General features: G+C 42.2%; 1 protein-coding gene across 2 annotated transcripts in view; it reads right to left on the minus strand.

Annotated features, from left to right (window-relative positions):
• Window positions 1-9,663, minus strand: part of dlgap4a (discs, large (Drosophila) homolog-associated protein 4a) — an 80,259-nt gene extending 70,596 nt beyond the window's left edge. Inside the window, exon 1 of one of the 2 annotated variants that reach the window (XM_046869181.1) lies at window positions 9,087-9,663. The gene's annotated coding sequence lies outside the window, so the exon portion shown is untranslated. The remainder of the gene's footprint in view (window positions 1-9,086) is intronic. The other variant, XM_046869182.1, reaches the window with a different exon arrangement.
• Window positions 9,664-14,606: the final 4,943 nt, after the last annotated feature.

Here is a 14,606-nt window from a genome sequence, read left to right on the forward strand (position 1 = left end):
TTGTGAAGATTTGTGGAGATTAATTCAGCCACAAATGTGTTAGTAAAGTCAGGTAGGTGAGGTGAGGAGGCCTGGGGTGCATTCAGTCTTCCCATTCATCCCAAAGGTGTTCAGAGCTTCATAGCAGGAGATCTTTCACACACATTCAACCCATGAAAAGCAGATCTTCCTGGAGCTGGCTTTGTGCACAGGAGCATTGTCATGCTGGAACAGGATTGGGTCTCCTAGTTGACCCAGGTGAAAGGAAAATTCCGTTGTAGCACATCCAAAGACTTCCGTTACAATTGTGTGCCTTCGACTTTGAGGCAACAGTTTGTGGAAGAACCACATGTAGCTGGAAAAGCGTCCAAATATTTTTGACCTTATAGTGTAGCTGAAAATCCCAGGATTCGAGTTACAACCTTGTAGTGACGAATTATTGCAAATTGCAAATGGCTGAACCAAATACACACACACACACACACACACACACACACACACACACACACACACACACACACACACAGGTCAATAAGACACCATTGAGGCTAATTACAAGCAGCAGGTGGACAAACAGGAAGCAGCTTTGAGCAGCAATCAGGGGAAGATCCTGAGGGCTGAGGTGATGCCCCTGATTTGGTTGTGCCTTTGGAGAATGTCGGAGCCTCGTGATGTTCTTGTTGTTGCTCCTGGCTGCTTGGAGGTTTCACAAATCAGGAGGGACGTCAAGCGGTGGTGCTGCGGTGATCCAAAACATGCTATGATCCATTCAACAACGGGAAAAGCGCTGTGGCTGGACGCTGATCAACCCTGGTGAGATCCAAAGCTGCTCACTGGACCAGGGTTGGAACTATGATCTCAGAAAGATCTCAGACACATTCAGAAATGTGCATCTTTATTCTGGCAAAAAACCTTTTTGGGACGTAGATAGTTATATTAAATTGTGGTTTGTCTCATTACATCTCTTCCTCCCTCCACACACACACACACACACACACACACACACACACACACACACACTTGGCATGGACATGTGTGTGTGTGTGTGTGTGTGTGTGTGTGAGATACTACTCAGAATGTTCAGCATGCAGTAATGGTGATTGTGTTTGCTCTTTGTGTGGTACTGTATAATATGTCCACCGCTGAATCATGCTATTGTGTGTGAAGTGTGAAGCCCACGGAGTCCTCGCGCTTCCCGTCAGCACCGAGCGCTGAGCGCGTTATCTCTGCTTCAGATAGCGGGATGAGTGAAGATTCTTGTCTGACACACACACACACACACACACACACACACTGAGTTTGTACACAGAGCTCAGTCAGGATTATACTGTGGTACATTGTGGTAGAGAAAACTGATATCATTGGATTAAAACTGTACACCACAATCACCAGCCCTCTGTATTCACCACGTCCAACTGTTCTGCTGCGTTCTGACATGCTTTTCCTCTCACCGTGGATGTACAGAGTGACTGTGTGTCTGACGGCATGAGTCCGCTGACTCTTTCGCTGAACATCATGCGAAAAGGTCACGTGTGTGGTGTCGAGTTCGAGTCTGGAGTTTCTTCATCATTTCTTCCTCTCTAAATGTTCTGCTTAATGTTGAACTGATGCTGAACTGCATGTTGGTGATCAGTAGATGCACCAAGCGCGGATCAGGCCGAGTTTAAAAAAAAAACGTGCGCTCGATCCTGATTGGTGTTTCACCAGTTACGTTTTTATCCCTGTGATTAAAAAGAAACGACTGATTCCGCAAAAAATTTAGTTTTAATTGTAGTTGTTTTACTTTGGAAATACTGCTAAAAGCTACTTAATTGCAGTAACAAATTACTTCCCTACTGTCCGACTCTGATCTGGAATAAGAAGATGTTTTGTGTGGAGTGTAAGATCCTTGATTTGACTTGGATTAAAGGTTTTAACGCGCTAAATGCACATCGCTGTGAACTTATGTGTATTGTGTATTATGTATTACGCATCCTTGTGTTCATGTTTTTACATTAGCAAGCACATGGCAGACAAACAGGAACATCACATACAGGAACATTTAAAGTAAAACACAGAAACAGAACATCGTGTGAAGCACCAGCGTGAACGCGAAACGTCCTGCGAGGTTCCGCACGGCTTAATGTGTCGCAGCAAACCGAGCAAATCCGCTGATAATATTTGAGGAGAGGAAGGCAGATCCAGTCCCCGAGTGATGGTGGCATTTAAAAAGCTGGAGCAGCACGTGTAGCCTCCTGTCAGAGTGCTAACAACGTTCCGCAACCCAATTAACATCCGCACACTTGAGGTCCCGTGTGATTGAGAAATTGTGGGAATGGGGCTGGGGGCGGAGCCAAAACATTCAGGAAGATGTTTCAGTGCAAACCGAGAGAAATTCCTTTTCATAATTTCAGTTTGACTTCACTAATAGTAGTCACCAATGCAGCTGCACATGGCGCATTCCGACATATTCCCGTCTCTATAGTAACAACTGTGAGGAACTGTTGATGTGGTAAAGTTTTCTGTAATGGTTATTGTGCTCATTTATGGAAGGAGTCTCTAGTGCGAGCGCTTGAGGAGATTACGCCATTAAACTAATTAAGTCTTCAAGAAAGGGAATAATATAAACGGTGAAAAAGGTGAAAGAGAGCGACCGTCTATGACATCTACATTATTTATGGCGTTTGGCAGACACGCTTATCCAAAGCGACTTACATTTATCTCTTTCATACAACTGTGCAGCTATGGGGTTAAGGGCCTCACCCAGGGGCCCAAGGGTGGCAGCTTGGTGTGGTGAGAATTTAAAATTATCACCTTTCGGTCCAAAGTCCAATGTCTTAATCACTAATCTGCCACCTTCCCATGTTATAACTGGTTGAATGTTAGAAAGAACAGGAACTAACTGGTTTGCAGAAATTCGATGTAATTATAAATGGATAAAAAAAGCATGTTGTGTCACTAAAATAAAAAGTAGTAATCGCAGTGCAGGAGGAGTGAAACATTTGTGAAAATGAATCGCATCTGGTTTATTTGTTAGTAAATAAAAGTGAAACAGCGATACATTCATGATTCAGAGTCCGGCACGCTGCCAATTCCTCAAAACCCACCGAGTGATACTTGAGATGTTTTTTTTTTTTTTTTTGCAAAGTTGCCAAAACATTGAGCCAAATATTAGTGCAAATTTGTGTTTTGCTCATGAGCCCTTGTTGTTATAAGGAAGGTGACTGGAGCTGGAACTGGATGGCACCAATTTCACACTGGAGAGCAGAAAGATCAGCTAATTGCTGAGCGAAGGATTGGGATTAAACATGTCCATCCATCCATCCATCCATCCATCTATTCATCCGCTTTACTCCAACACCGCAAACATAAACATTGGCTCCACAGGCCGTTTTCTTGCAATAAATAATCGATTCCTGAGGTTCAGCACGCTCGAGTAATTACAACCAGTTTTCCCTCATTTAACTCGTGTCTTCTGTTCTGCCCTAAAACATCGATCTCTCATTGATCCAGGATGTTTTGTATCATTAGCATTATGACTGTTTTCTGGTTCATCAGGGACAACAGCAACCAACAGTAGCTACAGCCTTCACAAATTACAATCACAACCCGGTTTCAGTTCTGCTGTTCCTCTGGATTCACTCAGACCAATCAGCCATGAAGACATCATACCACATGACCTTAGGCAAATGTCCAAAGCTTGAAAAATTTATAAGGAAAAAAAAAACAATGTGGGAGTGGATTTTAAATATATATCAAATGCCTACTTGACTCAAAGTCATAAATATATGTTTATGTATAAAGTATATATGTGGAATGAAAAAACAGCTATTAAATTCGCACAAATATATTTGAGCTTGTGCAGATGCGGGTTGCGAGCTCTCCAGTCAAAAGACATCAAAATGCGAACATAATTGAATTGGGTGACTGGTTAAAGCAACAGCATGAATGATAGGCATCAAGGTGCTGACTGTAAAGGCTCAAATAAATAAATACCTTTGACCCCAGCAACACATGAAGTGACGGCTGAAATCTGATTGGATAGAAACTCCAATGCTAAGACTCTCAGTATGCTGCTCCTAGCAGAAGTGCACCTCACAGAAAAGCTATGAAATGAAGAGAACAGACTATTGGGATTCTGGCAGAGTAAAGGCAAGAGTCCTGACGGCCCAGAACTGGTTACTGGTATAGTATAGTATAGTATAGTATAGTATAGTATAGTGTAGTATAGTATAGTATAGTATAGTATAGTATAGTATAGTGTATATGTTATAGAATAGTTGTAGTATAGTTATAATATATAGTATAGTGTATAGTATATAGTATTGCATAGTATAGTATAGTGTATAGTATAGTATAAAGTAGAATAGTGTATGTAGTATAGTATAGTGTATAGTATATAGTGTAGTATAGAGTAAAATAGTGTATATAGTATAGAATAGGTATAATATAGTAACGTGTATAGTATATCGTATAGTATAGAATAGTGTATATAGTACAGAATAGTATAGTATAGTTATAATATATAGTATAGTGTATAGTGTAGTATAGTATAGTGTATATAGTATAGTAAAGGTATAATATACTAATGTGTATAGTATATCGTATGGTATAGAATAGTGTATATAGTATAGTATATAGCATATAGTGTAGTATAGAGTAAAATAGTGTGTATATAGTATAGAATATAGTATATAGTGTAGTATTGAGTAAAATAGTGTATATAGTAAAGAATATAGTATATAGTGTAGTATAGAGTAAAATAGGGTATATAGTATAGAATATAGTATATAGTGTAGTATAGAGTAAAATAGGGTATATAGTATAGAATAGTTATAGTATAGTATCGTGTATAGTATATAGTGTAGTATAGAGTAAAAAAGGGTATACAGTATAGAATAGTTATAGTATAGTATATAGTATAGTATAGAGTAAAAAAAGTGTATACAGTATTGAATAGAATAGTGTAAATAGTATAGTATATAGTATGTAATATAGTGTAGAATAGTTATAGCATAGTATAGTTTCATTTTATAGTATAGTACATTATAACAGTATACTATAGAATAATTATAGTATAGTATGCAATTGTGTTTAATTTTATAGTATAGCACATTATACAGTAATGTTCAAGTATAATAATGCATATTGTATATTATAGGGTTGAATGTTACAGTATATACAGTATAATAGGCAGTTGTATATAGTAATGTTGTGTTTGATGTAATAGTGTAGTGAATATTAAATTCCTGAAGGAATGAAGTGATGGATAGAATATAAGAGAAAGGAATAGAACACTTGGTGATGAGCTGTTTGTAGGAAAATACTGAGTGTAAGGAAGTGGGTTACTGTTACCATGCCAACATTATTTTTCTATAACAGCACGTCTCGAACGAATCGGCTTTGGAAAGTCCACTGAAGAATGATGAAATAATCTGGAAATTTGTTTATGGATACATTTAATGCTACAGAGCGAGTTATCGCTTACGTAAAAGCAACTATCAAAAGATATTTACTAAGAAACCGCAAAGAAGAAGAACAAAAAATCTGGACATCTGACAGCTTGACGCAAAGCCCTAACACTGGAGACTCCTTCTGAAAATCTGAACTGAACATAACTGACTTAATAATTACACATGATTTATGGTGGTGTCCACTGGAGGTATTTGTTTAGGTTGTTACTATAGAAACAAGGAGAGGGCAGTATTTCACAGCACTGACACGCTGGTTATTAGAGACATAAAACAATTTGGCCAAACAAGTTTTCATCTGTGTGAATATTTATCCAGAATTGAAACCGGCTGTTTGTACCTGAGCAGAACAGATTATCCACTTATCCTCGTCGTGACTCAAATTTCACGCTTTTGTTCAGGGGCAATTTATCTCTTCTTGTGCGTTACGTCTGAAGACAAATCAGTATTAATTTCGGCCGGGACGTCCGGGCCTTCTCCGGCGAGGAAGATTAAGTGTAATTATAATCGATGTGGATGGAGCAACGTTCCTCCGCGAATGCTTTCTGCTGTGTTTTGAGATAAACATGCTTCCTCAGCAGACGTTAAAGACGTTTAAAACGAGGATGATGTACCAGGGGCCTGATAAGCAGCTGAATGGATGGAAAAGAACAACGGCAATAAGCTAGAGCATGAAAAATGATGGTATGCCGTTAAGGTGTAGCTAAAGGCTGATCTGAGTCCAGGGGTTCGGTTTTTCACACCTCAATTAGCGGAAGTGGATTTGCCCTGCATCGAAAGAGACTTGTTGTCAAGGCAACAAGTTTGTAAGCTCAAACCTGGTCAGGAGCATCTTATATAATGTGATCAAGAAGGTGTGTGTGGAGATTGTGAAATTATAATCCCTGGACAATGTTTTCGTGATATCACTGAGATATCGATGTTTTTTTATATAAAAATGCAATCATTCATCATCATCCTGGTCCTGACTCTTCATGGTGTATCTGGATACCATCCTGGTTGTGATTAGGAGAAGTGACAGGAGGAGATTATTTTATAAATGATCACACCTATGGGTAAATCAGTGCACCATTTCTGTCTACTGTATGTACATCAAAAATAGGAGGAAACTAGAGAACCTGGAAGAAACCTAAGTTCAAGACTAAAATTATCACTTGAGGCAACAAAGCTACCTGCTGGGCCCCTTTTGGATTTGGTGTAAATTTGGACTCATACAAAAACAATCATTTAAAAAGTGCCCACAATTTCTGAATTCCACGTGAAAGATCTCAGCACCTCTACAGAGATACGATTTTGAAAGGTCCTTGTTGTAAAATGTTTTGTACTCTTTGTAACTTGCTGTTCCACTGATAGAACACATTATTAAGTCTGACATGACATTGGTGCTTGGACCCCTAAACATGACTTTGATGTAAAAAAGAAGAATTGGTTGCTATTTTTTTTTTGACTGTCAGGAACCGAATCACCTTCTGACCAAACTGGATGAAGAACTCAACTCAAGAAGCTACACAATTTTGGCAGCCACCTGTCATAAGTGTGGCATGTGCTAGTTCTGATTTGCTCTCATAATTCATATACAGGAACTAAATATGAGTCTAAATATAAGTAGATCTGCAAATGTCATATACACCATATTGCCAAAAGTTTGTGGACACCTGATCATAAGTACGGTATGTGCTTTTTGAGCATCGCATTCCACATTTAGTCCCAATTTGTTCTTATAATTCCCTCCACTGTTCTGGGAAGATGTTCCACTAGATTTTGTGGAGATTCAAGGAGATTCATTCAGCTACAAGTGTGTTAGTAAAGTCAGGTACGGATGTAGGGGAGAAGGGGAGAAGGTGAGGAGGCCTGGGGTGCAGTCAGCGTTAACATTCAACCCAAAGGTGTTTAGTAGGGAGGAGATCAGAGCTCTATAGCGTTAGATCTTCCTCTTCAAACCATGTAAAGCAGATCTTCACAGAGCTGGCGTTGTGCACAGGGGCATTGTCATGCTGGAACTGGTTTGGGTTTCCAAGTACAGCATCCAAAGACGTCCTGTACAAGTGTGTACCTCCAGCTTTGTGTTACAGTTTGGAGAACAACCACATATGGCAGGAAAGGTCAGGTGTCACAATACTTTTGTTCATATAGTGTATATCGAGATCTTTGGTGTTTCCTTGATGATTTTTAAACAATATTTTGACATTTTTCTGTGGAAATTTCCACCACTAAAATGAACGTCCTGTTTAATTCCGCCTCATTCCTCCACCGGCTCTGGGCCGACCCTGCACGGCTCTGTCTTTAGATTCGTTACTCAGCCATCAATCATCTGCCCTCGGACAAATCCGACATTTAATTTCGGCAGGCAGAATCCTAAAGCAGTAGCTGAGGCTCGTGTCACATGGAGGAACAAAAATAAATAAATAAAACCCTCGCTGAGTCTCAGCCTCCCTGGTAATCCAGTATCCCAGGGGTCAAGACCCAGGGCCAAGAGAAGACCATCAGGGCCCCTGAATATATCATCTATCAGCTGCTGGAGGGGCCGAGGCTGAGACAGTGGGCTCAGAGGACACAAGCAAAGCAAAAGACATGTAGTTACAACAGATAGATGAGAGAGAGAGAGAGAGAGAGAGAGAGAGAGAGAGAGAGAGGTGAAAAAAGAGACAGAGTGAGGCACCATAAAGAGCGATATCGAGTATGAGGCAGTAGAAAGAAAGTGAAATGGAAAAAGAAATAGACAGAGAGCTGGAGACAGAAAACAAGGTGGTATGAGAGAGAGAGAGAGAGAGAGAGAGAGAGGAGAAAGAGCGGTATATCATTCTCAGTCAGTGAATTATAGCTCTGCTGTAGTGGAGTACGTGACCTGTTTGATATTATGCCAACACACACACACACACACACACACACACAGTGGAGAACCACATGACGGATCGCACACGCCTGTTTCACGCAAATGAGAGGTCTCAGTGTGTGAGGAAGTCACACAAACATTACACTCTGAGGTGAGACAGGTCAGAGTCAGGGGCAGCACATGCAGAGAGAGAGACAAAAAGACAGAAGTGCTAATGTGTGTGTGTGTGTGTGTGTGTGTACGATGGTGTTGTACAGGTCATGACCCCTCCAAATAAGTCACATCCGTCATCATATTCGTTTCTGCTGTTTTCTTTTCGCTTTTATTTGTCCTCATCAACATGACAGTAACCTGACACACACCCCACACACACCCCACACACACCCCACAAACTCCCCTGAACGTCACTAATCACAAACAAAACAAACCTTATTACCGGTAGCCCCGCCCCCAATTCCGCTTTAGTCCCGCCCTTGACTCCACCCCAATCCCCGCCCCCTCACTCATTCTAACCCTGGTGGTTCTGCGGGACTCTGGTGAAGGTTGTAGAGGAGGAGAGCAATTTCCTGTGCACGCGCTGTAATGCGCAGTTAGTTGACATTCTGCGCGCGTGTGTGTGTGTGTGTGTGTGTGTGTGTGTGTGTGTGTGTGAGAGAGAGAAAGAGAGAGAGACAGAGAGAGAGAGAGACTTTTGCTTCAATGTAACATCTGTAAACTGCAGATCTTTGACAGGCCGAGAGAGAGAGAGAGAGAGATAGAGATAGAGAGATAGATAGATGTGTAACTTCCCAGCAGCAATACCGGATGTAGGATTGATGACAGACCTGCGCGAGCCCGCCGGTGAACCTGCTGCACGAGACCAGTCGCGCGTCCTTCCCCTCATCCGGTCATCCCGGACAAATAAAGCGCACGCACGCACGCGCCTGATTTCACGCGCCCGCGCGCTGTTGATCCTCCGGACTGCGCGTCCGAAGCCGCCGATGGCCGTCGTGTGTGCGGTGGTCCCGGTTGAAATTAAAATCCCCAGGAGGAGAGTGTGTCTTGTTGCGCTTCAGCTCTGCGCCGACGCACCGCGCTGAATTTTCACCCCAGCTTCCTCTTCTTCTTGTTATCAGAATTATGATGATGATGATGATGATGATGATTTTCCGCCGGACGCGCACGCGCCACTCACTCACCCACCGACGCGCGCTGGATCCTGCACACGTCCTGGGTCCGTGGGTCGTGCGAGGGTGCGCTGATGCTCACATCCCGCCGCTACATTCCGCTCGTGTCCGCCGCCGGTGACTGCGCGCGAGCGAGTGACTCACCGACTGCGACTGGAGGCGCGCGCGCTCTTTACCGGGGAAGCGTCACCGCCTGCTTCCGCCCGCGCGCGCCGGTGAGAAAGAGCCGCTCTTTGACGCCTCTATACTGCTGCTGAGGGAAGGGGGGGAGAGAGAGAGAGAGAGAGAGAGAGAGAGAGAGAAATGGAGTGACGGATGGAGGAGTGCTGAAGCGCCGGTATATAGCTAAATCGGTTGAACCGTCATCTCACAAATGAGCACCAATCGAACCTGACCAATCAGCTGAGTGTGATTACTTAATTAGCTCATGTAAGTTTCCGACTTTTGAAACCACGCCCCCGGGTAATCCTGCGATTCGATTGGTCATAATACGTCATAGTTTTCGATAACAGCAGCTCGAAATCACAGGTCTCCAAATGGTCTCCAAATCCATCAAACTCTATAATAAAACAGGCGCTCGTGAGGACCGTTTCAGCAAAGTAAGACCAAGAGCTACCTCTGCTGCAGAGGATACGTTTATTAGAATGACCAGGCTCAGGAACCGCCAATTTACTTAAATGCTTCTTGGAGTTCAAGTGGCAGACATATTTCATCATCCACTGTTCAGAGGAAACAATGTTTGTTTTTATTCGAACCTGGGTGACATACGTTACTGTTGCAAAACCACATGGGGAAAAAAAGAGAAAAAATACAAAATTACTACACTAACGTGTCACCAGCTCACCTGACACTTCCACTCCATACCACCAGAGGTCCTCATAACAAGGATAGTAAGAGTCATATGACGGCTCATTTGCGCATCATTACTTCCTCATTTATTTACTCTTTCTAAACTCAGAGTTTTCACGAAGTCTTGCTTTGTTTCCGAGTCGTTAAATCATGTTCGGTTTCCCAATTCGGATTGTCTCGGGATGAATTCCCGTACGCGCAACGTGAAGCTGCAATATGTAGCAATAGAAATGATAGAACAATAACGTTCTGTCCACATCACACAGCCTGTTTTTTGGCAAACATCGCAGAATTGATGTATTTTTCTCAGAATTTCATTTATCCACGTGTGTCACATTTGTCCTACGGTCCGTCAGCCGTCACGTTTATGATGAAACCTGTAGGACGAATCACCTGATTCGAGCCACGAGCAGCAGCTGGAGCTGAAATGGTGACACGCTTGTGATGGATTATCGATCAGAAAGCACCGGGTCGCTCCTATAGCTCAATACGCTGAGAGGAAGCGAGCTGTAAGCCTTTTCACATCTCACATTACACACACACACACACACACACACACACACACACACACACACACATTCACAGTGAGGTCTCCTGATTATAAAGGAATACTGCAAACTCATGAACACATCAGATCACAAAAACCTATTAAAACTGAGCAGATCTTTTTAGGACTGACTGAGAACCTCATACAGGTGGAACCACCTTAGAAGCTGAGAACAATTAGCCATTCAAAGTATCCGTGAAGAATTTTTCTCTCCAATGAAATATACTTATGAAGCGTGAACTTCTAAAGTAGTTCAAATATTCTAGAGGAGTTTGGAGATATATTTAGGTCAACATCAAAAGCTTCGATTGCAGCTCTGACACAGATGGGAGCTGAAAGCAGCAGGGAGAGCAAGAGAAAGATGAACAGCCGGCTTCTCCACATGCCTCAAACGTTCTCCTCACAAGCTCCCACAACCTCAAAACAAAGCTTGACATGCCCGGGTCACACCACCAACATGCCCGAGGTCTAATGTACCTAAGCCAAAGAGCCTGTAGCGAACATTAGCATGGACAGTCAGGATTTTAAAAGATAGGGTCTTAGGGTCTACATTTCTTTGTGCAGGATTTATGGGTTCATATACAGGACCTAAATATGAGTAGACCTGCAAATGCCATATACACCATATTGCCAAAAGTTTGTGGACACCTGATCATAAGTACGGTATGTGTTTTTTGAGCATCGCATTCCACATTAAGTCCCAATTTGTTCTTGTAATTCCCTTCACTCTTCTGGTAAGATGCTCCACTATATTTTGGATGGTGCTCATGATCATTTGTTTTAGTAAAGTCAGGTACTGGTGTAGGTGAGGTGAGGAGACCTGAGGTGCAGTCAGCGTTCACATACATCCCATAGGTTTGAGATCAGAGCTCTGTAGTTTGAGATCTTCCACTTCAACCCATGGAAACCATATGAGTAAGAGTTTGGAGAAGAGTTTGTCCATAAACAGTACATTTATGGGAAAACCCATCATTTTTATACTTTCATGAATATATGTATGGTGAGGTTTCTCTTGGAAGTAGAGGAAACAGGAAGATGCCTCAAGTGTTGTCTTTGGTTGCATGCATTCCTCGTATCTCTAGGGTCCAGGGTTTGAATCCTACCTCATGTGTTACAGAGTGTACTCAAGGTTTTTCAGGTTTCCTCCTTCAGGAAATGTGTTGTAGGTCGATTGGCATTTCCAGATTGTTCATTGTGGCATGTCACAATGTCCAATGTCCTTGTGCTAGACCCTGGTGATACAAATTCCTTTGGATATGCTGAGGGCTCCATGCAGTGTAGGATAAGTGATATAGAAGATGGATTCATGGAAGGAGTCTCCAGTGTCAGTACAGAATTAGTGCTTTGTGACTCTTGTAACAAGCTGCATTTTTCTTTTTATTAACTCCAAAAAAACTGCGAGTTGAAGAGAGAGATTGATGATAGCATTTTACCAGGAACTGTGCTGTGCTCTGCTATAAGAGGAATAAAAGACTTTGGGACTTTGGGACTCGCTGTTGTTAGAAGATAAAGGAGGTAGTAAGATTAACTGTGGTTCCGCCGTATCACCCCGTCTTCGATTCTTTTCTGTAACCCTGCTGAATTTCAGTACTTTTGAAATGGTCCACTAAAATTAAGTAGGGCAAGTGGATATGTGGTTCTTCAGTCATCTGAGAAGCATCATCTGTCCTTTTCCAGACAACAATGGCTACAGTCTGGTTTTAAAAATGAATAAACTGGAAGAAGATCCACCATATTTCTTGTGATTTCAACTTTTTCATGGTTCCTGAGATATGAATTTGTTGAAGATCCCTGAATATAATCCGTAAATAGGCTCTGGATCCACCAGAAAATGAGAATTTTTGATGTTTGTCCTTAAACAAATAGTGGACAGGTGAGCATGCCAGTTCTGCAGGACCACCTCTGAAGAACACCACACAGAAATACGATGCTGCTGATCCATTTGAAACACTAATTCGCACTGCGTCGTAGATCACACGTTGTAAGGGATCGTAAACCAGGCTTAGCATTTTTACCCTGGTGGTTTCACAGCAATTCACACCTTCGTAAGTCCTTAGAGGTTTAAACGCCAGTAAGATTTCACACCATTCAGTAAAGCAGATGAAGCTCCTCGGTTGGGTGGAGACATGATGTTCAGGAATAAACCTCATTCAAATTTCTGTCACTAACTAGTACTAGAAATCTGGATTAAAAGACAATGTTTTATATTGTGGGCTTTTAAATATGATTCCAGCTCAATTTTCTGTGAGATCTTTTTTTGGCGATATGAGACCACAGTCCTGCTTTATTAGGACATATTGAGAGAAATTGAAGGAATTGTTGAACCTAGAGCTTGTTGTGGACTCCAGCGAGTTTCTGGACCCTTCTGCGTGGAATGCAGATTAAAAAACTGGTTTTTTTTTTTTATAATAACCTGCTTAATAATGCATTTCCACATCCAGGTTGTCTCCTCGACGTTTCCTCTCTTCATTTGCAATTCCACAACCCAAATTATTCCAGGCCGAAGCAAACCGAGGCTCAGCCCCTGATTGAAAAGCCACACTGATAACTGCTCTGCTCCCATCCAGGTTTCTGAGATTGGAGTTTCATGAACCCATTACCCTCCGACTTCACACTGCCTTGTAAATAGTGTATGCGTGCAAAATTGATCCAGGGAGAGAAGGATAAGCGACGGGTCTTTTAGCCAGAAGGTAACAGGTAAGGTCAGAGGGGTGGTGTATGGAGCAGTTTGGTCAGAAGGAGGAGGATGAAAGGGAATTGGGAAATCGATGGAGGTACACCAATCAGGTGTAATGTTATAAGATTATTACATTCTGAGCGGTGACGTGATTAATGCTGATGATCTCTTTATCATGGCACCTGTTAGTGTGTGGATTTATTTATTAGGCAGCAGGTGAACATTTTGTCCTCAAAGTTGATGTTAGAAGCAGGAAAACTGGCTGTAAGGATTTGAGCAGTTTGACAAATTATGACGTCTAGATGACTGGGTCAGAGCATCTCCAAAACTGCAGCTCTTGTAGGATGTTCCTGGTCTGCAGTGGTCAGAATCTATTAAAAGTGCTCCAAGGAAGGAACAGTGGTGAGCCGGTGACAGGGTCGTGGGCGGCCGAGGATCATTGATGCACGTGAGGAGCGAAGGCTGGTCCGTGTGGTCCGGTCCAACAGACAAGCATCCTGTGGCTCAAAATGCTGCAGAAGTTCATCCAGACTTTTAATCTACAACATAGATGAGCCCTGAAAGAATCCCCAAACAAACGCAGTGTAAGAGAGCAGGAAAATTACTATCTAAAAGAGTAGGCAAATTGAATGTCCCTCAGAGACACAGAGGAGTGGAACGAGATGGAGAGGCAGATCCTGTGGTAATATCGTCAGATGGCTTGGATAAATGAGACACAGAAAAAAAAAAGCCAGACCCATTTCTGACTTCCACCCACTGAACAAGCAGCAGCTGCTAACGATCCTTTTTGCGCTTATACTAAAACCATAGCTGGATTTAGGCTAATTACCGAACAGAGATGCTAGTTTTAAAATATATCACATATCCATCGCATATACTGAATATGCTCAGGTTTCCATATACCTTTATTCCATATACGTATTGCAACGTTGTTGAGAGAATTGCATCAGATCGCAGTAGCGCTAACATTTCTGCAAAACTTTCTTGTCTTAGTACATTATTTTGTAAAGAGCGATCGACTTTGACTTTGTTCCCAAGTGCTGACACTGGAAACTCCTTCAGCAACCGTAATAAACAATACACTTCACCATGACTTTCAAGCCGT

The sequence above is a fragment of the Silurus meridionalis genome, chromosome 16 (genome assembly GCF_014805685.1).
Source record: "Silurus meridionalis isolate SWU-2019-XX chromosome 16, ASM1480568v1, whole genome shotgun sequence".
NCBI lineage: Eukaryota > Metazoa > Chordata > Actinopteri > Siluriformes > Siluridae > Silurus > Silurus meridionalis.